Raw genomic sequence first — 25,655 nt, forward strand, 5'->3', positions numbered from 1 at the left:
TAGAGCCTTTATCAGCTCACCATTCATTTACATGTATAGTTATTACAGGCGCTTCAGGAGCTGTATGCAAAAAACCCCCCATAATTAACGGTAATTAAATCCCGGCGCCGCTTTGAATGAGAGCTGTGGTGCCGGAGCATCGCTTACAAAAGCCAAATTGAATCTAATGGCTTCACTGTGGGATGTAAAGGGAGAACCTGTATATAGAGATGTGGGGGCGAGGGGGGTCCTGTCTGACGTTAAGATAACACCAAAAGAAATGATGTTTCTTCCGTTTTCTGGACATACCCCACCCTAAAGTCGCAGACCTGCATTCGTGCCGCTCACACCGAAACGGTCGGGCGGTTCGTTCGGTTCATTAGGTGTGGTAAATTGGTGCGTTTATCGCCCTTCACAGCCCTTCGCACGGACTAGCCAGGCCTTCACCGTCGACGCGGTCTTGTTTGTTCCCAAGGTACTTGGAAATCAATGTTTTAACTCGTAAGGACCGGTAGGGAAAGCGCCAGACGCGAAGGCGGTCTTTCCTAAACCGCGTTTTAAAGAAACTACGCCCTCTGCTCTACGACTGTGCTGCCGCTTCACCCCGTGAGGGATCCGAGCGAAGCAGCTCATTAAAAAGCAAATGATCTCTAAAGCGGGTTTCCTTCTCGCAAAAACAACGCGGTTCTCCAAAGCGCTTTCACCGAAGGCGGCTTGCTTCCTAATTAACCGCTGGTTTACACGTGCCTCCGACCAGCCAACGCACACGTGTAAATGATGAGATGTTTGCAGATCGGGTTTCGGATAAGCGCGCCGAAAGTTGTGTCCGGAATGTAATCTGTGAATATTGAATGTCTCCCTCATCAAACAGCAATCATGTCCACGACTTGAGGGAACGCACGTCGCAGAGGCGTGCTGTTTAGAATTGATGACATCAGAACAATGAACGCCGCGCATGGCGAGCGTAGGGAAGCATTGAGTTCGCTTTTAATTTATTACACTTCTTCACACTCCTATCGTCGGACATGTTTGTTCTGTGGACTGGGAGCTTTTGGGCTGTGGACGACTGGTTGAGACATTGAGCGTCTCCCACTACTGAGCGGAACCTCCATGCGCAGCGGCAGCCTCGGCAGAAGCCTTCTCCGCCCTCGTCCCCGGTATCAACTTTCCCTTGCACTTGGGGTGTCAGACGTACCCACCTTCCGGGGACAGTCCCGGGATTCGGGGCTTCGCACCCTCGCCTGGTGTTGTCCCCGGGAAGGTCTCTGCACTGCTCAAGCCTTGATTCAAGAATAAGTTTTATCAAATGGGATTTTTCTCCCCTGACTATATTCATAGACGAGAGCAATTTGCTTTCAGGATCCTCCAAATCACCTTACCTACAATAAGCTGATTAATGGTGTCGTTGGTTAATGGTTAATTAATTAATGGTAATGTTTTTTGTTCTTTGTTTCATTTTATTTATTTTTTTTTTACTAAAATGTGAATGTCTAGAGTGCAATTAATTCATTTGTAATGGATTTATTTCACTTTTGAGCTTCTAATTGTCCGGGATTTTGGGAATACACTAAAGGACTTAATTAAGGAAATGATTTTAGATTTTATCATGCAATGTGTGATTAATCACAGTTAATTACAGAAAGTTTGCAATCTTCTAATCCCTAACCCTAACCTAATATCTGACAGCCCTAATAATAATAATAATAATAATAATAATAATAATAATAATAATGATAATAATAATAATTCATTTTTGGGTTCATATGAACATTCAAAACTAATTTCCAAAACAGACTGATGATCTTGGAAGGACTGGGAGCTGGGAGGCAGCATCGTCGTTCCACTCCCAGTGCCTCCAGTTCTCCTCAACCACCCACCCACACACACTCACACACGCACGCACGCACACACACACACACACACACACACACACAGCAGAGGAAGGTGTGAGTGAACGAATGAGGCCGAGGATGCTGATATTGATGGCTCCATTAGGGCCATACCTCTCGTCAGGCGTCTGCTGCTCACGTGGGTGTGTAAATACTGACAGCGACTGTAATAATGGCTGTCACACCTCGGTGGAAGAACCACTGGGGCTTCACGGCCCAGAATCTTTTCCATTCAGCTTGTTTACCTTGCGTAATATTCTGTTTGGAAGGCAAGGAGGGGGTCATCAGACCTTGAGGGGTCTCATACCATGGAAGACTAAAGCCCGTATTAGGGAAGTGGGAGTCTCCACTAGCCATTATGGATGCTGATGATTCCACGAAATTATCATAATCTTCCACACATTACACTCATTTCCATAACAAAGAAAGTCAAGACATGGTCGCTGTGGAGAGCATGTGACGTGGGTGGATGACGGGCTCTCTGACCTTGGTCTTTGTAACAGTAAACTCAAAAATTATCTTTCTCTATCTCTCTCTCCCCCTTTCTCTCTCTCTCTCTCTCTCTCTCGCTCTCTCGCCGTCCCTGCCTTTGTCACTTGATTGTTCAGGGATTTGTCTGTATTGTCGACAAACACCATTCATTAGAGTGCAAGGCAGAGTGATACGTGCGATGAGGAGCCTCGCCTTCAACATTAAGATTAATTTGCAGACATTAATGGAATAGTATATTCACCCTCGCCTTGACTGTGAAAGCTGCGGATCATCGTCATGTGTGATTAATGGTTTCTAATTGACTTGAGGGAAAAGGGGCCGAGAAAATGCAAAAAAATGAAAAAGCTTCTGAATAATTTCACAAAGAAACGCTTCATGATACCATCCAACTTATATTCTAAAAGACGACTTGGGGATTTCTGGATGAAATTCTGCACATACTGTAGGTCATGACCTTTGCTCCATATCGCCCCCCCCCACTCACATTAGTGAAGTTTGAAGGCCAAAATATATGGGGAAATACCTTTTGGGACCTGATGTAATTATCTGTTGTGGGGAAACGTGCGCTTATCTCTGGGATGGACTGCGGGAGAAGGCAGGCAGACTTTCAGAATACCAATCGTCGGGGCCGCCCTCGCCGGCATGATAAGAATTAAGCGAAGTCCGCAATTGATATCAGTTGAAAATTAGAATTTCGAAAAATGAGGAGTTTTCCCCTCCTCCGCGCCCCACCCGGAGAGAACGCGGGCGGCTTTATCGACAGCGGGGGGGGGGGGGCACGATTCCCTTCGATGAATATCATTGGGCATATTCCCACCCCGCAGCCTCAATAATTTACAGTATTGATTCGAAACAAAGTCGTGCGCCGTGTAGTGGATAGACGTGTTGCGCTGCTTCTGGTTGATGGTTAAGCCCCGAACACACGGGAGGCGCGGGAACATGCGGTGGATCTGTGAACCTCCCCGCCCGCCTGGGGAGTGGCGGCACAGGTATCAATCCACGGGATTTGCAGGAAGATAGATGTCGCGTCGTCGATGCTTCATGACTGACATCCCCGGTGGAATCCGACGGTATAATAATCTGCATCATGAGCCACATAAACACAACATAAAAACAAGCCCGCGTCATCTCCCTTGTTGAACAACCTGAATCACAACAAATGAATTTCCTTGAAATTATTAATGCCATTGCCCCAGTTCTTTGACATGTTCAATCAATTACAGATTGTATCCAGGTGATTTAATTCGATTTCATGTTGCAGTGGAGCAGTTTTTGGGGGGGCACGGCATTAATCAAGGAATTATGCCAAGTGGAACGCAGGGGGAGCCTGTTGACGCTGTCGCAGCCAAATCAATCAGACTCTGCTCAGCCTCGTCCCCAACACACCAGCCATTTCTATTCTGCTGATACAGCCTTATCTGCCCGTGTCCAGCAACGATGCACACGCTGGAAATTTGTATTTATTATTGTTGTTTTTTTGTCTTGGAGACAAATTCAAAGTGATACTGCATGGTCAATCCTACTAAAAAGAATAAGAGCAATGGCTACAGGCTTGTGAAAACTTTTACTGGGGGAAAAGGAAAGGACGTCTGGCTATGTATTTTTGGATGCATCAATCACCTATTTACCTATTTAATAATAATATTAATAATTATTATTATTATTTATTATATGATATTATATGATATTATATTATTATTATTATTATTATAATTATTATTATTATATTTTATTTTATTATCATTATATTTTATTATTATTATCATTAATTATATTATATTATGTTAGATTATTATGATTATGATTATGATTATGATTATGATTATTATTATTATTATTATTGTTATTACTATTCTATTAATAATAATAAGAAGAAGAAGAATTGTTATAATTATTATTATAATAATTATTATTACTATTATTATTATTATTATTATTATTATTATTATTATTATTATTATATTATAATTTATTATATTATATTATATTATATTATATTATATTATATTATATTATATTTTATTATATTATATTGTTATTTATATTATCATTATATTTTATTATTATTATTATTATTATTATTATTATTATATTCATTATTTTATTATTATTAAATACTAATGGGGAAATAACTTCTAAACAAAAATTTGAAGCAGGAACTTCCTCAGGCCTTGGGGGAGTCAGAATGAAGCGACGAGATGGCAGAGCTTTTATTAATACGGCGATCAAACGCGGTGCGTTCCCTTCCTGGAGCCACCAGTGAATTAAACTCATCGCTCTCTTCCTGATCCACCTCGTTCTTCTTGATCCAAAAAGATGGATGCCGCCGCTCGCCAGGAGGAAGACACATCCACCATCCACCATGTGTGCATGCATATACATAGTCTGCCTGTGTGTGTGTGTGTGTGTGTGTGTGTGTGTGGTGTGTGTGTGTGTGTGTGTGTGTGTGTGTGTGTGTGTGTGTGTGTGTGTGTGTGTGTGTGTGTGTGTGTGCGCGTCCCTGCGTGCCTGCGTGCCTTCGTGCGTTAGCGCGCGCATGTGTGTGTGTGTCATGCCAGTAAAGCTCATAATTCAATTCAATGTCTGGAGATTCTCCAAGATGCTTATCTAGTCACTGAACAATTAGCACGTCTGTAAAAGACAGTTTCCACTGCAAGCTTTACCTGATTCCTCTGCTGATGTCGTGAACAAAAACAAAAAAATGAAAAAGGATAAAAAGAAGAAAAAGATGCTAATGCAACAAATTAATCTAAAAAAGTTTGTAAGTTATCACCTGACAGTGTTTTATTGTTCGCTGTGAACTCCAAAATGTCTAGTCCCAAGTGGAAGAAAAGACCTAATTGTATGAACGTATACTGAGTATATTTTGTACTTTTTATATATTCACGATTAACATACTAAAGGTGTGTTCAGTTGAAACCCCCCAAGTTACAGTATACCTAGTGGGTTAGAAGTAATACTTAGGATGTGCTTAAACATATTACAAATATAATTTTTGGGTATTTCCGGTTGCTTTTGGCCACCAAAATCACACACTTTTAAGAAGTATTCTTAAAGTGCAGCTTAAGTTCAGGCTTATATTTAAATTAGGACTGTCAAAGGTTGTGCGATTCTACGCACGTTCTGTCATGATGAGCGTCTGCCCGACCCGCAGTTTAGTAATCAGCGAGAATTAACGCTGAGGCGGATGGCGACAGCAATGCGGCAATGTTTCGAATGGCAAGTTCAGCTGAAAGGCCCCGGCAGGTGCAAGGAGGCCAAAGTCATTTGCGGTTACTTTCGAGTGTGAATTGCGCGGCCTCCGGAGTACATCACACGGCTAACGCAGACGGCCCTGTTCGCCCCGAAACGTCTCGCCCGCGGCGGACAGAGTTTGATTGTGTGCGAGGGAAACCCCCCCAGGAAGCTCTCGACGGCGATAACCGAAGCTGGTGGTGACGGCTCGCAGGCCGATTAGCGCCGCGGCGGGCCAGGGTCTGCGAGAAATAATTGGGAATCTCGTCCAATGACCGCACTGGTGAACTGCCTTGCAGAGCCACCACTGCCTCGAAGAAACGCAACTGGAGGATGCTCACCGGAGGCTATCGGACTTCACTCAGCCACCATAGACACCGTTATTATTTTGACCAGCAGTGGGGACTTCGGTCGCATTCTTTGACTGTTATGATGATGGAGGAGAGGCAAGCGGCAGCCCGACGGTGGAACATTGAACATAGGGTCGGCATAGGGTAGGCGGCCCGGCAACTCCCGGTTCGAGCATGTGCATGCTACTGCAGCCTCCGACTATCCATCACAGCGTCTCTACACGACAGCCCGTTTGACATCGCATTGGCAAAATGTGGGAAGGCAGTGGGGCATTTTAAGCATAGTCCACCGAACGCCGCGGCGCTCGAACAACAGCAAATTGTGAAGGGTCGAAAGAAAGAATCGCTCCCGCGGGACGTGGCGACGAGGTGGAACCGCACCCCGGAGATGATCCAGCGTGTTCTGAGAAATCAGCAACCAGTGAGAACTGCATTGGCCCCGCACGCAACCGACGTCACCATGCCAACAACCGAGACAGCGGAGACAGTGCTGGAGACCTGCAGGTAATTATTGATACTCTCATTTATAGAATGTGTGTTTCTGAATCAAAGTGGCTCTTTGTCAGAAGTGTGTTTGTGTGTGCGTGGGTGTGTGTGTGTGTGTGTGTGTGTGAACAACACAGCCCTTGAGTGAGTAGCATGTTCCTCTCTGAGGTGCTTTTCTCTATTATTGCAGGTACCTAACTCAACTTCTCGGAGGAGAATGGTTTGTTTGCCTTCTTTGTGCCGACGATGGAGATCTGCGCGGGGGACCCAGCCCACAAATAAAAGTTAAAGGAAAAAACAGACGCCACATGGCCGAGGACCGTGACCGAACTTGATCCTCGCTTTAAGGACCTCGAGCGTCTGTGCAGACCTGATAGGGTGGAGGTTCATGGAGTTTTCGATCAGTGCCTTGCTCAGGGAGGAGAGACCCGCGCAGCCGGAACGACCGGCGACGACTGAGCCACCGAAGAAAAGATCAGCTCTCATGGCTGCCCCGGAGTCTGACTCCTGAGGAAGAGGAAGACTCTTTGAGAAATGTGCGGAGCGCTACAGGGCAGAGGCCACTATTGACATTGGAGGACTGTCCCCAGCAGTGGTGATCCAAACATGAAGGGGCACATCACTACCATGCGAGAGGTTCTTTTCATTTTCTGGACATATTGTTCAGATGAAGCGAGCCGCCCTGTCGTCTGGCAGTGTAAACAGGCTTGTCCGTTTAAACAACTGGCTCGGTGCAAAGTAATAAAAGTATAGCCTAACTGCAATATCCCAGTTCTGTATTATACTCCCTTTGCACTGTTTCCTGCTCACTTCATTTTGTATCATGTTTTTGATCCCACATAGTAGAAGGGGATGTTTTTTGTTGAGACTTTACGTTCCCCATGTGAGGGTGGACACAATAACATTGTGTGATTTGCAAGGGATCACCAATGTACCTGGTGTACAATGTGTCTGTCTTTGCAATGCATTGAGGTCCATCGTTTTGCGTCAATCTCTAAAGAAAACTTTAAGTGAACCTTTATAAGCATAACGTTGGACTCAGTGCTCATATTACTCAGTAATTTTGAATTAAATTTAGCAGGTCTGTCTTTTGTTGGGCTTGAGTCTTTTGTGTTTTGTGCAGTTAACAGCTCCTCAGTTATTATGGTATTCGGCTGAGGGAGCATATTACCAGAAGATTGTAGGATCTGATCGGAGGCAGTAGTGACTGATGACCAATGAATGACACTTGGAGCAAGCAGGTTTCACTTGGAACCACATGTTGAAAAAAATAGCAATACACAGGATCCATGGTAATGAAAACAGTAAGTGCAAAGGTCAAAATAGAACCCTGACAAACGTGAAAAAATCTATTCAATACAATATGTGAACTCAACGTACTCAAAGTATCCAGTAGTGGATAGGTAGGCATCCAAAACCAATAAGTTGGGTATCGATCTAAGTAAATATTCTTGTATAAATTAGGTAGGTATAAATTATTATTTTATCAATAAATTAGGTATCATTAATAATTTAGTAGGTATGGATCATCAGATTATTCACTCTTTACAAGAACAATTCAAAACCCTTGACACAATCGTATATTACAGCTTTCCATACACACGTGCATAAGTGGAACTAGAGTCAGTGGAATGAGTGTGGACGGTGCTTTCAGGATGTGTGGTGTGGGCAGTCTTACCCCACAGCTAGATTCAAGGGGTATGTACTGTATGGTTGGGGCAGGATGGATGGGCGGAAAGGATGGGATGGGAGGGGATGAGTGTGAAGGAGAGTGTCCAATCGTCTGGAGTTATCCGTACTGTAGGTATGACAGGGCCAGCTCGCCAAAGGAAACAACCGCGCTCATAAAACCTGACCAATTCTGGATATTAAAAAAATGTAAAAATGTGTGATTAATCGCGATTAAATATTGAATCAAGAGCCCTAGTCTAAATATACTTTTATACTTAACACTAAATATACTCAAAGTGTACTTAAACTACATTTACAGCATATGAGTGACTAAACCAAAAAAATAACATTTTTTCAGGTGTACTATACAAAAATATAATTTCAGTTTGGAAAAATCGTTTTTGTTCCACTTCAGCATATATATCAGTCTTCATACGCTTTTTGGAGTCCTAAAATCGAGCCCGTTCCTATCTTTACCCTCTTTGTCAGTCAAGCAGGAGACGTCTTGCACCTTCGATCCTTGTGAGAACAGACTCCATTTACACCTTTGAACGACGGAACACTTCATCCTCACTCGAATGTGCAGCGAGTAAATTATTAAAACCCTTCCGCCTCGCGGAACACGGCAAACTCCGCCGCCTGACAGCCCGACTGACACTCTCCACTCTGGGAAACCATCTAACACGCATACTTAATCAGTAGTGGCAAGATATTTCACAAATAGTAAACTGATACCCAAATAGATTCTACTCTTTATGATTTTTGTCACATGGGGGGAGGGGTGGTGGGGGTGGGGGGGGCTCTTATCAGCGGTGTCATACGTTCTCCAGGTTTCTCTTCCAACAACCGGCTCCCAACAGGGGATTTAGGATTAGAGCGGGATCCCTCGGAAGAGCGCTCCTCCACCTTTGTCTCCCGTCGACTCGGAGCGTCCCGCGACCCGTCTCAGACAATCGGCGTCCTCTGCCCGGTAATTAGCTTATTAAAATGGAGATCCAGGTACAGTGCGGAAAGTCGAAGATCAACCTCATTCATATTCAAATCCCCTCGGCAATGTCACACAGGGTTTTTTTTATGACTGTCGATCCTTTTCTTTTTACGCTCGGGGGGGACGCGGCGTCGCGGTGCCCTCCCGACTCGTCTTTCAGGCGCGGTGAAACGAGAGCCGATGCTTTATCCGGGGCCGTGGCCTTTGGGGCTAGAGATATTTTTTGACATGCGGTAAAGATGAGCATACCAAAGAGGTCTTATAAATATTATAAAGTATGCTGGATGAATTATGCCAGACCATATCATTTGGAGCACGGGAGATTACGCTGGGATTTTGGACATGAACCTCGCCGGATGGCGGCAATTTAGCCCGCAAAAAAGAAACGTGTCAGCCAGAAGCTCTGTCAGGTGTGGGCTCCATACTTCTTCCTGATGAATTGTCGCCCATCTGTGCGCGATCAGTCTCTGGTGTTACCGTGTTAAATCACTCGCTGTATCAACCGCCTGGAACCACAAAATTAAGCTCTTAAATTTCCCTAACAGCGTCTGATGAGTGATGGATCTCGGCGGCTCCCCGGCATTCTCATCAGTTACCAAAGACAAACCGATTGTCTCAAGATCGCCGTCTGTCTGGCCCTGGCTCAGTCTGCCCCGAATCCCCTGCTCTTTACTGGATATATATATGCACCGGCAGTACACGTTTCACAGAGGACAAAACCACGGCGTGGGCCGCGGAAATATAAGGGGCTTCTTAAAAAATTGATTGTAACCCTGGGAGAATCTGGTGGAAAGCCTCGATCCATACCTGATTTCACTTGTTGAATCCACTCACAACATAGCTCAAGAAAGAGGGGAGACAGGTTCAAGAGGATTTCTGAGAAGTGGGACGGTATAAAAGGAGAACGGATCAGAATAGGGAGAGGTCGGTGCACAGTTTGAGGTTACCGACCTCCCCCCGATTAGAAAACATGAATATTTTATGACCCAGAGACAAAGTCTAATTCGAGCCGAAACCGGTGGTAATGAAATATGTGATCTGCCCCAAAGCTCCAGCATCTCCGGCTGTACCAGTGTTATCCTCGTGCTTCCGTGAGTTTCCCTTTGCCTTTGCGTCCCCTGTCCGTCTCTCTGTGTGTGCCCCTCGACGTGGGCGAGGCCTCCCCTCCCGCGCTCTCCCAGCTCCACCGGATGGTCGTCTAAAACCCTGGCTCTTCACCCACTCATCTCCAGATGTTGTTTGTCCTTCGCCAACCCGTGTCCCCGCGGCCAAGGACCATCCGCAAATAAACGTTTTTTTCCCTTCACCTCCTCCGAGTCCGCGTCCTGCTTTTGGGTCCCGTCCGGCCGCGGCCGTTTTTTTCTCGGGAATGGCCAGGTGTCGAGATGAAATAACCGCTGGCTTTCAAATTCCCCCCGTGACGCATTGAAGGTTCTGAGAGGCTTTAATTGGCAGCGACGATTTGGAGAAATGGAAATTCTGATCGTTTTGACATTTGCAGCCAATTAGAGCGGACCAAAAAAAAAAAAAAATGTTCACAGAAGAATGTTTACTCCCTCACCGATAAATTCACCTCGCGCAATGTCACGTTACGGGGGATTGAAGCAAGCTTGCTGCGTGTGTGCACCGTGAGACCTGGCCCGGACATAATACCGTCCTAAAACCCCACAGCGGCGGAGTCACGGCAGAGGTTAGCGGCGCGTGGAGCTGGCGTGGCACCTAAACAGGCAATAGAGGCTTAATCCCGCACGCGGCCTCCCGCTAATCTCCGCGCAGAGGAGCGGCACACCAACCCCGACGCAGACGCGGCTTTATCCCCGGACGCGCTCTTCCACTCGTCTGGGCCGCTGAGGTGTGGGCGCAGAGATAAACGAGATGGAAGGGGGATTAAAACAACCCCGACGTTCGGGGCTGTTTAATTGAAACCTCCCCAGAGACGCTGACGCGGTGGGGGTGGGCGGGGAGTTGAGGGAGGGCGGGGGAGGAGGGCGTCTTGAGAGGCACCGCTGGGAATCCCCCCAAAGGTAAATCCATTCCCTCACCGCCTCTCAATAGGCGATGATAAATAGGGCGCTGTCAGGGGAGCGGGGCGTGTCCCCACCCATTGAGTCCTTTATCCAGCTCCAATGGGCTCCATCTTCGACGTCCGCTTTGATCAATAATTAATCTTAGCGTTAAAAAGGTTTTTTTTGTTTTTTTTTCTCCCCCCCAGGGTGTCTTTTCTTAAAGATGAAGACAGAAAGAAACAGCGATTGTTTGAGACCCGTGCAGACCATAATTTGGCCGCCATCGTCCCAAACAAACTTTTTTTACGATTCCACTAATGGATCTGTCGCTTGGGAGATGGTGGATTGACCGCGCGCCCGCTGCATACTGAACAAGCGTACGCATAATAATCATCGGATTCCTGGAAGCATTAATCAATACGCCATCAATCAGTTGCAAGCCACAACACACAACGGCAATATTTCGAGCAAACATTCGGCATCGTGTCTCATTAGATGTCCTGGCCGCGAGCCAGCGTCTATCAATGATAAATGACGTAAAATGAGGTTTGAGTATAAGAGAAAAAAAACCTAAAAAAACCTAGTCGTTGATCTCCCTTTTTTGGGGCTTGTTCTTTGCCATTTCTAAAGGAAATAGCCGGAGAAAAAATAAAAATAAAGCGCACAGGGCCATGTCTGTGATGTGGTTGAGTAATGACTTCTGTCAAATCGATGAGATGTGAAATGATGCCATGATGGTGCGTTACCAGCGTCTTGTGTTCTGTTGTCGGGTGAAATGGTGACGGATGAGGGGTGGGGTGGGGGTCCAAGGTCAAAGCATTTTGTGTGTCAGAGAAAAACTAAAAGTGGGGAAGAAAGTCCATGGAGGGAAAGTAAAGGCCTGAAGGAAGTTACAGTAGTGCATATCGCACATCAGAAAATAAAAGTTGCATTTGCAGACACTCCATTGACATCGGTGTCCTACACCTACGTTTCTATATGGTTACAGATTATTTAATGTAATGCAATTTTGTTTAATGGAAGAGCCATCTTCAGTTGTAGTCTATGGCACTAAAAGTGTTATGTATTTTATGGACTCTATTATTCTCAACTACCGCTACTACATGATCTAGAAAAGTCCATACCTTGCATTTATTATTATTTTTCACGAGACCTTATATGGTAGTAATCACTTAAAAAAGTGACTTTTCTCACCTTATCCATTACTCACTCGTGCGTATGTTAATTATCATGAATTGAGTTAACAGAGTTAATTGAGTTAATTAACTCAGCTCCCAACACTAATTACACGACAAAATATCGTTTTAGTATTATTCTTCAGGTTAGAGGCGCTCACTCGATCCTCCATTAGCTGCTTCATTAAGGCTCCGTGAGCTTTGTCTCAAGTCCAGGTCGTTCCACACAAGCATGTTTATAATGGAACAATACAGACCCGACAAGACACGTCACAAACACATCAGTCCGCTCTTGCCAGCTCATCAACAACGCCATCAAGGGGCGGGGGTCATTTTGGAACAAGACGGTGAGTTCGGCTGTCTCTCTCAAACAAATATTATTTCCTATTTTTTTCTTATTTTTTTCAAGGCTGGCGATAGGTGAAATGCATTTGCCCGCGAATCGAATGCATCTCATTACAGTGTCTCATTATGGGATATTTAGCTGTCAAATCCAGTCTGACTTCCCAGGAATTCCATATCGTCAAAAACTTGTTACATTTTTTTTTTTTTTTTGGCGTCCTGGCTAAATTGGCATTGTAATGCAGCTGCTCAGTCGACTAGATGAGAGGTGGGGAGTTACACCTTCACTTCTGGCCCTCGCCATCTGGTGGCACTGTTCCAGCTCCTTGGAAGCCAGGAGCACTTCACGCACGGCCCCATCGCGGGAACAAAAGCTGACACGCCGCCTGAACAAAGACTGCTGCCACCCACCACAACTGCCTTGTTATCGCCACGTTATGACACCTTATTATTACAGAAATGCACTTGCTGAGCTGGTCCAAAATCCCTCGAGTTCATCATCGTTCTCTGTCGTTCCTGAACCCTGAGACGTTTGAGGTTTTCAGACGTTGGAAGAAATCACCCCAAACATCACAATCGAAATATTGCAATAATGGGCGACTGTTAATTACAGATAACAATTATTTAGATGAATTGCCGTATGACTGTACCGGTGCTGAGGAGGAGGGTGTAATTGATAGTTCTGCATTAGAATTCATTAGGCATAATTGCTGGAAGGTCTCATTACCTGCTAATAGAGAAATGGGCTCATTTGGACTCGGCAAGACCTCTCTATAACAGTCGTTCTTAATTTCACTCTGATAACATTATGTCTTTATGGGGAAGATTATTTAAATGTTAATAGCAATTCTGATCCACACGTCTCCCTACTGTAGGTGCGTTCATTTCACGCCACTTCTTAAGTATCGCTGCTTGGTCGATAAATGGCTCTGAATCCCTTTTTCCACTGGATGAGTGTGGATGGAAAAACAGGCCGGGCATTTGTCAAAGATTTCAAATCATTGACTGCGAGCTGAATCTATCGGCGGAGGGAGGCATTTATAATAAGTCATTGCGTGAAGCAACAGAACTGATGAGGTAACACTGTGGCAATGAGAGCTAATGCAGCCCTTATGGTTGCTGTCCTTTATGTGACACGATGATTTAAATGCATCGAATCACACCGGGAACTAATGCCCCTCATCCAAGCAGAATGGCTCTCCATGTGAAAGGGGTGAGTCTGCTTTCTGAGTGGCAGTCACCCCCCGCCCCCCACCCCCGTCTCCGCCCCGTGTTTTGACTGTCAGGAGCCCTTCCTCCCCCTTTCCTCAGCCCCTAATGAGCCATCTCCTGGGGCAGGGCTTTACCCCCGCCAGGGGTAAAGAGGCCATCATGTTGCTCATCTAAAGACGACACATAGCCATGACTTCCCCCTAATTGTGCGCCTGTGTTGGCTCATTTGTTTTCGTCGTTAAAAATTCAGCCCCATATTTCCAGCCCCTCCCCGTCGGTAGACAGGCTGCGAGCGAACTGAGGGAGCAGAGCGTTTGGGTCTGGCTTGAAGGGCTTTTCAGCCCCTTCTCTGATGTGTTTGAACGCCCCGAAACACACAAACAAAGACATGCAGTTCATAACAGAAATACTAAAACATACATGTTTTTCATCACGCATATACACACACACACACACGCACGCACGCACATACACACAGACTCAGCCAAGGGTTCATATATGCCTTCACTGATGTTTTAGCACACACACATGCACACACACAAGCACACACACACATGCATTCACACACATGCACACACACATGCATACCCGCAAACACATCAGTTGAAGCCCCAGGGACCGTGGCAGTGCTGTCTGTGGCACGTTTCAAAGTAGTAAACATCAAAACCAGACCGACTGAGACCTGTAGGAGGGGAGACCTTTCACTGGCACATTAAATATTGATGCGGTAAAGTTATGCAGATTGTTTATTGACCGCCTTTAGAAGGGAGAGGGACGGGAAGAAAAAATAAAACACACACGTACATACACACACACACACACACACACAAACGCACGCGCACGCACGCATGCACATACACACTTGTCTAGTAGACTCCATCTCGATTATAATTGGTTCAGGTGATTGCTGGATGCTATTTGAATGTCCCCACCTATCTCTAGATCGCAGAGATTAGCAGAAACAAACAAACAATTGAAGAATAATGGATGAATAATTACCTAAATACGTTGCTTCACCGAAGTGCTTTTGTGGTATAATGCCGTTGCTACTGTGCAATAAGCTTCTCATCTGTAGAAGCAATTACACCGCAATACCTGAATGATGAACAATTATGTCTGATTGAATGTAAACAAGGACCTCCTCCCTGTCACTTGACTTGGTTCTGACATTTGCCAGACGGTGGTTGTCTGGTGGTCTGTTCAACGTTACTCTCGCCCCCTCCAAAGAAAACCCCCATCCTGTTTCTCAGAATAATGCCAATTAGGGGCAGGAAAGTGCTCTGTATTAGAGTACACTATGCCCGGTGGAAAGCTTGGTAGAAAGAAAACATTTCACACAAGTCCTAATTGAGTTAACTCACTGCCATGTTGAAAGCCTATTTACAAGAAATACGTACATTGACTTCGGGTTACATTTATTAGGTTAATTGATTATTGCAAATTATGCCAAAAGAACCTAGATACTATCTATCAAAAATAAAAACATGATTATTAAAAACACATCAACTTTTTTTGCCCGCCACACCACACACCTCTCTTTGGAGAACAATTAACCCAAACATGCTTTAATTCACAGCTAATCATCACTGCCGGAGAGGAAGCCAATGAACACAAGTCAAACAGAAACAAACAAACAAACGACAAAAGCTTGACAAAACAACACAATTAAGTCAACAAAATGGGAACAACAGTTATGACACATGGCCTCTTCCTGTCACATCATCATCACTATTATCCAAAACAATACGAGAGAAGAAAAACAAATCATCGGTAGGGTGTTTAAACATGCATGTGATTGTGCATGTGCATATGTACGTTCGTGTGCGTGTGCGTGCGCGTGCGCGTGCGCGTGCGTGTGGAGTGCCATAATGCCTCCGAGCCCCGGAGAGGCTCTGTAGCCGCAAGATTGCTCCAAGTCCAAAGACCCACAACCACAGCGGTACTGTGAACGCTGAACCTGAAATTAAAAAAAATCCTTAAAATTGAATTTACCTGTTCCTACAAGTACCACACACATGCAACGCAAACAACGTTCAAAACCCCAACCCTAACACAAGCAAATTCAAATGTGCTATTTGCAAATCATCCAGAAGTCTGCAAAAATCGGAAACAAATGTGACATTAATGATCATTGCATGTGTCTCAGTATAACGATGTTACTCTCCTGCCTGGTGAGCGGGGCTTTCACGGCATTGTTTCTCATCCTGATTGATTTACCACGATATAAATGGATTATTCTGCATTTGGAACACCATCCGTTGAAACCGCAGACAATGGAAGATGAGCTGCTCTCTTTTCTTGCACTGTAATCTCTGAATAGCAGGATTTCGGAACAAAAAAAAGGTGTCTCTTGTAGTCAAATTTTAACTGTGTATAATATACGATATATTAATCATTGATATATCGTAATCAATCCTCATCCACTGTGATAGACATGACCTATCAACACCTGCGTCAGAATGGACCACAGCATGGAGAAAGGAGGAAGGAATGGGCGAGCTATTTTATTTTTTTTGTCATTTTCCTGCTGTATCTGAATGTTTCATATAAAAAATCAAAAGTGTCACCATTCTTAAAGATGCCTGAAAGACTTTAAAAGGGGCTGCATTTACCTTATCGAGCAGAGTCGATAAGTCTTTTCCCGAGGCCCTGGTAATGGATGAAGTCTTTTAGCTCATAATTACTGTATATCTCAAATAACCATAAGTGTATGTTAAAAATCTAAGTGTGGCTGGTGTTCACCAAGTGTAATCTTTGAACAGCAGAATTTTGGAACAAAAAAAGGTGCCTCTTGTAGTCAAATTTTAACAGTGTATATAATATACGATATATTTAACGTTAATATATCGTAATATATCTAATAAAAAAACATTAGTGTACAAGACTGTACAGTAAGAGGCAGAAGGATGATGTCAGATACCCGTGACAGACTTCTCTTCAGACTCTCCGCCCTTCAACTGGAAGAGCGGAGAGTTATGAATTAATCTCAGTGTGTTTAACCGGGGGGTGGGGGTGGGGGGGTCTATTGTTCCACAGTCAGACCACCTGCTTCAGAGACCATGGCGAAGAGAAAAGTGAGGAGGTTGGGGACGGAAATGGGAGGAAGAAACATAAAGCTGCAGCGGTGGCGATACAAAAATAAAAAATAAAACATTTGTGGCTTGATTTATTTTTTCATAGGACATAGGACATCATTTCCTTTTTTTTTTTCTTTTCAGTCATGATGAAATTCTTACGGCTGCTATTAAGAACAAGAGCGAGGAGAACGTTAATCAAAGAACAAACCCAATTTGCACCGTACAAAGATTAACGCAGCACAAGCTCGCGGTGCGACACCTTGAGGAACGCGGACAGGGGAAGAGCCTCCCGGTGAGTCCACAGCGGTGGATGCCGCGCTTGGATCATTGTTCCCATTATGTCCGCCAGCGACCTGGCGCCGGCCCAGCGTGCCGCGGCGTTACGACATGTTCTGACCTTCTGTTCGTCCAGCCCGTCCTGTGCGGGGCACGGTGCCAGAAACGTGCCCAGGCCAGGAAGCGCCATGGCGCTTAATCCCTCGATGGAAACACTCTATGCCAAAGCGTCAGCACTGCAATCAGAGGTGGGAAAATAATATATACCGTAGCTCACAAATAAAAAAAAACAAAACTACTCAATACCATATTTTTTTCTCTAATCCCAGGTAGCTGAAACAATAGATTTTACCGTGTGAGGGGAGATGAAGGGGAAGACGGAGATGCGGTGCTTTTTTTTGCCTTAGGTGAGACACCTGTTAGAGTCGTGACATGATGGAGGAGGAACAGATCAGAGGGAACAGCTTCCTCCGCTCTATGCTCAGCGCGGCTGAGCTCCTGCCGCGCTTTCGCTTCTTCATAACCCCCCTTTTTACGCTCTTTCATGCCTCTGTTATTTTGCATGCACACACACGGGCTGACTCACTCACATGCACCAAAAAAAAAAACAAAGACGTGCTCGTACTGTACATTCGCGCACACAAAGAGACGCACACACACAGACACACACCGACACACTATTTCGCCGAGCAAAGCTCCCAGCGCCACAGATGATACGGGTGCGGCTCGATAGATGATCATGAGTGTGGGCAAAGGCCCTTTTCCCATCTCCTCGCCCGCGGATCAATAGCTCTCAAAAGCAGTGCAGAGAGGGCACAGTGTGTTCCTGTTTCATGTGCGTCAGCTTTAAGGAGGAAATAAAATCGAGCTCGATGCACCACACACTTGGCGAGAAACCTAAATGAGTGCAGATGACGGAGTGGATAAAACCCTACACAGCGGCACAGTCAGTTTACCTCATTGTTACAATACGGGGGGCGGGGTGGAAACCCCCTGACAAAGCGCTGATATCCACCGTATTGATTGCAATGTATACACCCCGAAAATTTAATTAGAGTGTGTTCTCGGCCGCAGTTACTGCTCGCATCGCCGTTGTAATCGGCATGTGTTTCCATACCTACAGGGGGTTATACTGCGGGAGATAAATGAAAAAGAGACAGACAGACAGAGAGAGGGGGGGGGGGGGGGGGGGTTGAGAGGGAGAGAGGGGGAGAGAGCGTACGTGTGTTTGCAAGTGGATGTGGGTGTAAGGGGGTTAGCCTGACAACCTTATTAGAATTCAGGTGCTGTGCTCCCTGCTCTGAATGCGGCTTTATTTTGCGGCAGCCCCTCTGACAAGCAGGTGCCACTCAATCATTAAAGCCGCTCAAACACCCCTCTCAGAGTACAGACGGTGCCGGACTGAATAACAATTTTATTGTTATCTTTGCCATCCATAAAGGACACAAATGTGGCGCCACCACTACGAAGTAATAAAGCAGATAGTCTGCGCAAACGCTGAGGGGAAATATTGTGCTCCCTCTTTCGTTGAAATCCATAATGACGGGAAAGGAAATTTTCGGTTCCCGAGACGCGTGTCGTTTCGTAGTCATGAGATTCCGTGCGTGACTGTCCCGTCATCAAATTCCCGCCGACGTGACAGCTTACGCTGCAATACTCCTGATGCTGATCTTCGCGCCTTTGTTAAGGCGGGCCTTCGGGGGAGTGTTTTTGAAAAGACAGATCTCATCGCGGCGCAGCGACCGGCACAGCGATTGTCGGGGAGGGAGCCCCCATCAAGAGGCAGGTAATGGTGAGGCCACCTGGAGAGCCCGTCCCTGGGGTTTACACACTGCCTTGAGCTAAGAGCATCCCACAGCAGCGCTAAAGACACACTGAGTGACAGCAGACTCGGGCGAAGAAGTACAGCTGTCTGGGGTTTTTTTTTGGGGGGGGGGGGTTCGGGGGCGGTTGAAGTAATGGCAACAGGTATGCAAGGTACTTTTGCTGAGCCATGGTGCCGACAACCAAAAATAAGGATCGTCACACACAGGAGTGTGGGAGACGGACTGTCCTCACAATATTCAAACAAAGAGGAGACTCAGTTGAAAAGAATTTGAGTTTCTTCATTGTGTCAGCTCAGGCTGTCGCTTTGCAGGGGGGAAAACACATCTTTTCATTTTCCAAATGATCGGCAAAATGTCACCCGTCTCCACAAGCCACAGTGTGTTCCCTGGTGTGCGGATCTATAATGTATTCTAACGGCACCCGATGGGGGACTGGAATTAATGGCCTACCTTTTTGCGTCTCAAATGTCCTCGCACTTGAGTGGACACCAATTTAAGTCAGGATCACGTTTAGGATTTTTCAAAACACTGGCTCCCATTACCCTGTGTGCGCACGTGTGTGTGTGTGTATGTGTGTGTGTGTGTGGGTGTGTGTGCGTGGGTGTGTGTGCGTGTTTGGGTGCAAGCCGACACCTCTCCAAGCCAACGCAATCCAATCTAACACCTTAGATCGCTGGTTATCCCGGTCGCCATTATCTCCCCCTTTCCCCTCCCTCCCCCCACCCCCATTCCCTCCTTTTCTGGTTCCACCTCTCATCAGTTCCCACAGCGTGCCGCCGGTGACACCTGAACCCCTGTGGGTCCCCGGGGGTCACACCCAGAGAATTTGACTTGCCAGAATGACAACACCAATTACACACGGAGGGGGGGTGATCATTTCGTACCGAGAATATAAAAAAAGCAAAGAAGGAAGTGGAATAAAATTTCACATTTTGAGACCCCCTATCCACTGTGATAGACATGACCTATTCCCACCTGCGTCAGAATGGAGCACAGCATGGAGAAAGGAGGAAGGAATGGGCGAGCTATTTTTATTTATTTATTTTTTGTCATTTTCCTGCTGTATCTGAATGCTTCATATAAAAGTCAAACGTTTCTTAAAAGATGCCTGAAAGACTTTTAAAGGGGCTGCATTCATCTTATCAGGCAGCGTTGAAAGCCTTACGATCAGATGGATTTCGACAGCAGTCTTTTGCCCAGGTCATTGTAATGGATGGAGTCTTTAAGCTGATAATTACTGTGTATCTCAAATAACCATTAGCGTATGTCAAAAAATATAGCTGTGGCTGGTGTTCACCTGGCCAATGCGGCCAAAGCTACAAGAGTATTTTGAATTCTTTTCAAAGCCTGTAAGCTAAGTGGTTTGGTTTGTTTGTACTATCGCAAAAGGAACATGCAACAGTATAAAGAGGAAGGGTGAGCAACCTACCCCTGTCAATTCTGCTGTATATATATATATATATATATATACTTATTTAATATTGGGCGATAAATCAATATTATCATCTATCAACAAAACAAAACGATTGACAAAATCAGTGATCAGTTTTATTTTAGTATCACCTCTTGCCCTACAGCTGAATATGACGAATATGAGCTAGAATCTTTGGGAATGGGAATAGGAATATTTAAGCAGATGTATTCATAAATATCAATATTTTATATAATTCCCCATGACTATCCGGATAATTCATTCCTCCATGTTTCCCATTCTGTTTCTCTTCCACCCTCACATTTCGGACATTTTGGATCCAAACACTACAGGTATATACTCCTAGTCAGGCGGCTGTGTGTATAGCCACAGAGCAGCTCATGTAGTTTATACTCCTGCCAGTGTTTTGGCTCCTGAGGGCCTCACAGAAACACGCTGACACCATTTTATCCATTAAGTTGAGAATGAGAAGAAAGCACCTCGCAGTTGTATCATCCTATCCCACTTGGCGTGATTTCTGTTGGCCCTGGTATGTCTGACGCCCGGGGCATGGAAAAAGGAAAATATGCCCTTGTGCTCTCGTTCCTTGCTCACACCCTCTCTCTCTCTCTCTCTCTCTCTCTCCCTCTCTCTCTCTCTCTCTCTCTCTCCCCCCCCCCCCTCTCTCATCACTCTTGCACTGTTTCACACTCTAACCGAGAACAGTTGTGGATCAGGAGAAAGATGGGGAGGAGGAGGAGAGGAAGAGTGACGGAATCAGAATCAGCCTACAGACAAGGAGCAGAAATATAGACAGCAAAGCGTTGGATCAAAATAATGATTGCGTGTGTGTGTGTGTGTGTGTGTGTGTGTGTGTGTGTGTGTGTGTGTGTGTGTGTGTGTGTGTGTGTGTGTGTGTGTGTGAGCATGTGTGTGTTGTTGTTGCCTCTCCGGTGGCATTACAGCTCTTAGTTGAAAAGAAAATGCCTTCAGAAACTATGTACCTGATCCCTTCATTTGACCGGGAGACAGAGCCAGCAGGTCGTGTGCCACTGCACGACGTTTTTGGTTTTTTTTGTTACCAAAAAATGGACTTTGACCTCAGCAAGCAGCCTCGTGAGAGAGGGGACAGCGGACCTCGCTTAGCATTCCACGGAGCATCGCCCGCAAGGCTCGGAGGGAAACCGTGACCCGGGTTCGGCAGCTGTTTGAATCCCTGCAGGTCGCTCAGTGCGCCGCCTGTTCAACCCCCCAAACCCCTCATGGAGGAGACAAACATCTGGTGCGGTGTCACACCTTTTTAATTTCGATAGGAACCAAAATAAACAAACAAACAAACAAATAAATAAATAAATACGCCTCCCCAAAAAAGGCGTGTCTGCTCGTTAGGGACATTTGTTCACAGAGGAATCCAATTCGTTAATTCGCTCCTCCCAGCCTCTCCCAATACAGACTTTTTGGTCCAAATACAATGTACTCCACGTCAATTCCTCCCCCTTGGGAAAGTGTGTCAGTGTCTACACCCATAGATCCGGCTCTGTTGTTCACGCTCCTGCCAGCGTTGAGGCTTCTCAAGGCCACTAAGTAACACGCTGACACAGTCCTATCCATTCAGTTGAAAATGAGAAGAAAGTGGCACATCTGGTGCTGTCTCACACTTATTAAATTGTATTTCTTTACAAACCCGCCAAAAAAAACAGCCCCCCAACAAACGATATACGTCCGCTCATTAGCAATCCACTCCATCATCCAAATCCAAAAGGAGAACTCATAACAAAATAATAAAAGCTTGAGGTCGATCTCCACATGGGGCGAGGGAGCGAGACAGAGAGAGAGAGAGAGAGAGAGAGAGAGAGAGAGAGAGAGAGAGAGAGAGAGAGAGAGACAAAGGCAGTGACAGGCGGAGGGAGGTGGAGCAGCAGAAGAAAAGCTGTGATAACGTCTCATAACACACCAGGCTGAAGACAGTGGGTGTCCTGCCAGACTGTAAATCACCCCGTTCCCCGGAGTCTGACGGCTACAGACCTCCTCATCATCACAGTTGCTGTAGGGACTGGGTGGGGGGCGGGTGGAGACAGGGTGGGGGGGTCCAAGGTGAAACCCAGGCAGATCTTCCAAAAAGTCCCCCGCGCATCCAGAAAACTTCACAACACACATCGGTGAATTATTAATGAATAAAAAAAACAACATGCAGATGAAATGGGCTTATTAAATATTAATATGACTCCTTGTCCTAAAGAACAAAACAAAAGACAACTGTAATAAAAGGGGAATTATAGGCAAAATTATATGAATAAAAACGAACTTCGATAACAGTGTGACATATTCCAGTTAAATTTATTTGAAACTTGTCTAATCTTATCTTGAAATTGCTGTTTTTCTTGGGCATGTCATAGAATTTGAGAAAAAAAAAAAAAAAAAAAAACCCCACAAAAACATTCGTAACTCTAATAACAAAAGCATTTCCCTGTCAACCCGTCCTCGGTGTGTTTGTGCCAGAAAGAAAGATAAAAGAAGACGCTGCCGTGCGATGAATCCTTTTTGTTTATTTCCGTTTCATTCAGTAATTACAGAAAGCCATCTGCCCCCCCCCGGAACAACATTATTCAATTGTTTTCCAAAGTGAAGCCATTATTTCATCTCTTGGTTGCAATTTTGGGGGGGGGGGGAAAAGAAAGTTGTCCAAGATGAAGCGCCTGCATTTATCAAGAGTGAAAAAAGAGAGAGAGAGAGAGAATCCTACTTTTTGCAATTAACATTTTCCCACCGAAAGTGACAGTTCAGCTTTCTAACATATATCTGTGTGCCTTATCCTCCATCTGTGAAGGCATCTGTTTCATATTGTGCTCTTCCTTCCATTTGCGCCACTCCCTTTCTCCCTCCCTCCCTCTCCCTCTGGCTCCGCTCTCTCCTTCCCTCTCTCCCTCCCTCCCTCCCCCTCCCTCTTCTCCTCTCTTCCTCTCTCTGTGCCATTTTGAACGGTCTGGCATTCACGTCCATCGTTGGAGCCCTGTAAACCGAGCTGCGGCGGCCCCGGTCAGGGAGTGATGACGTAGCCTTGGGTTTTTATCCTTGGCACTTACTGAAACCAAATTCCAAATAGTTTAAAATAATAAGAGAAACGGCAACGAAGAGGTGTTTATGTCCTTGTGTGTTTTTTTTTTCGAAAAATCGCTGGAATATTCATTTATTTATTTATTGAACATTTCATTTTGCACGCTCTACCTCTGCAAGCATATGCTGCTTGCCCATTGCACACATTGTAAATACTGTTTATTCGGAAATATTACATATTATTATGGATAAAATATTTTTCCAGAACATCTTGCATTACTTTTTTTTTTAAATTTATTTATTTATTTGTTTGTTTTATTACAGTTTTACCGTTCGTTCTGTACCAAACCAAGCGCCACATAAAACCAGAATCCAAGCCCTCATATTGTATGTGCAGGCGTATAAGGGACAAAGCCTAATTCTGGAGTATAAGTTTGTCCCTTTTCACAGACCCTTAAATAAATGACTGACCTGCGGCACCTGTAATTGCGAGCGCCCGTCCGCGCGCAAGGGGAAGGGAAGCTCTTCATTCGTCATTGTCAGGTTAAAGTGCACGTGGAAATCACTCGCGCTAAAAGCCCGGGTCACCGCCGACAGTATGTCTTCCAGCGTTCCGTCTTCCGCAAGGTCAGAGTCCTGCCAAGTTCAGCCTGCACTCTGGCCTGCGCTTCCAGATTGGGTGAAGAAGGTTCCATTAAAACAGTATTTTTTTTTTGTTGCTTTTATTCCCAAAAGGGGACGTGTCTTCATCCGTCTTCATCTGCTCCACGGGGGGTTAAGGACTGGACGCGTTAGACACCATCTGATGTTCTGGCCGGCGGTGCGACATGTGTGGCTTTCGCCATTAGTTGAACTCCGTGTCAAGGCCTTGACCCGTTCTGCCCCGACCTCTGGCGTTCGGGTTTGGGGAGACGTAGGGAAACCGGTGCTTCACGGAGTGGTGAGGTTAGATCCCGGGGCCATCCATGATGGTTGTAAACAAGTGGGTTTATTCTTCTTTTTTTTTTTGTCGTATTTGTCGAGTACTTACCGCACCATCGTATGCACAAGCTGGTCAAAAGAGACTCCGGCACAGTGAGAGTTTCATTATTCGCTGATGCCGTGTTTTGCCTTTGACCACGGCGAGGAGTAATGGACCCTGTAAAAACAGCAGGGTGCCACCCAGCCTTGAAGAACTAAGAAATGGAGATCCACCACACATCATTTCACACACACCTCGGACCGAGAGCAAGAAAAATGCTTAAAGGAACGGACGGTGGTTTGAGAAAGCTTTGCATTTTTATTGACTTCACACCGAGCCTCAGTGCATCGGGGGAAAGGAAGTTTCTCGGAAATGTTTGGTCTTAACCATGAGATATTCCATCAGATGTACAAGTTGTAGGTCACATTTGTCACGTAAACAGGACACCGTTGAATTTATTGCAATTTTCTTGCGCCCGTCGGATCAACAAATAAATCCACTTATCAGCCGTTACGGCTCCTCCAACATCCGTCAACCGTCATGAAATCATCCCCGAACCCTCCGACCTTCCGGCCGGCGTCAATCTCCGTCGCTGTCGTCGCCCGTCATCCGAGGGTCGGCCGGGGTCATCGCTCCAGACGCTCTCAATGAAGAAAGTGTGCACGTACGACACGAAGGACGGGGGGGCGGGGGCGGGGGCGGGGGTCTGTCCTGGATGAGGAATGAAGAATGATTACGAGAGTCTCAACGTGGCGCGGTCGCCGACCCCCCCCCTCGTGGCCCCGTGGCCTCGCCGTGTCTGACAGGAGAGTGACATTACGTCTCCGATAACGCAGGACACCTCCCAAACGGCCCTTTTCGAGGGTTCTAAAGCAGCGGTTCACAACACGGGGGGGTCCGCCCGGCGGGGGGAGCCCTTCCAGGGGGTTCCAGAGGGTTCCCAGCCGAACGATTGAATAGTTCGACCATCGTTTAGTTTACAGGACGTCGACACCGTTAGAGAATGTACAGTCATGATGGCGTGGACAGCGGGAGGATCCCACTTCCGTCCGCGTTCCGGGATGGCTCCGTGGTCTCTGTAACTTCTCCGATTTGAACGGAGCCGCGACACCAATTAAGCCGAACGTTTCCCGGCGAAACAGTTTTCCCGGGCTCGGGCGTATCTGCCACGGACGGCTGCTTGCCCCCCACCCCCCCAACCCCCCACCCCCTCACCCCCCCACCCT

This window comes from Zeus faber (genome assembly GCF_960531495.2).
Source record: "Zeus faber genome assembly, chromosome: 13".
Lineage (NCBI taxonomy): Eukaryota > Metazoa > Chordata > Actinopteri > Zeiformes > Zeidae > Zeus > Zeus faber.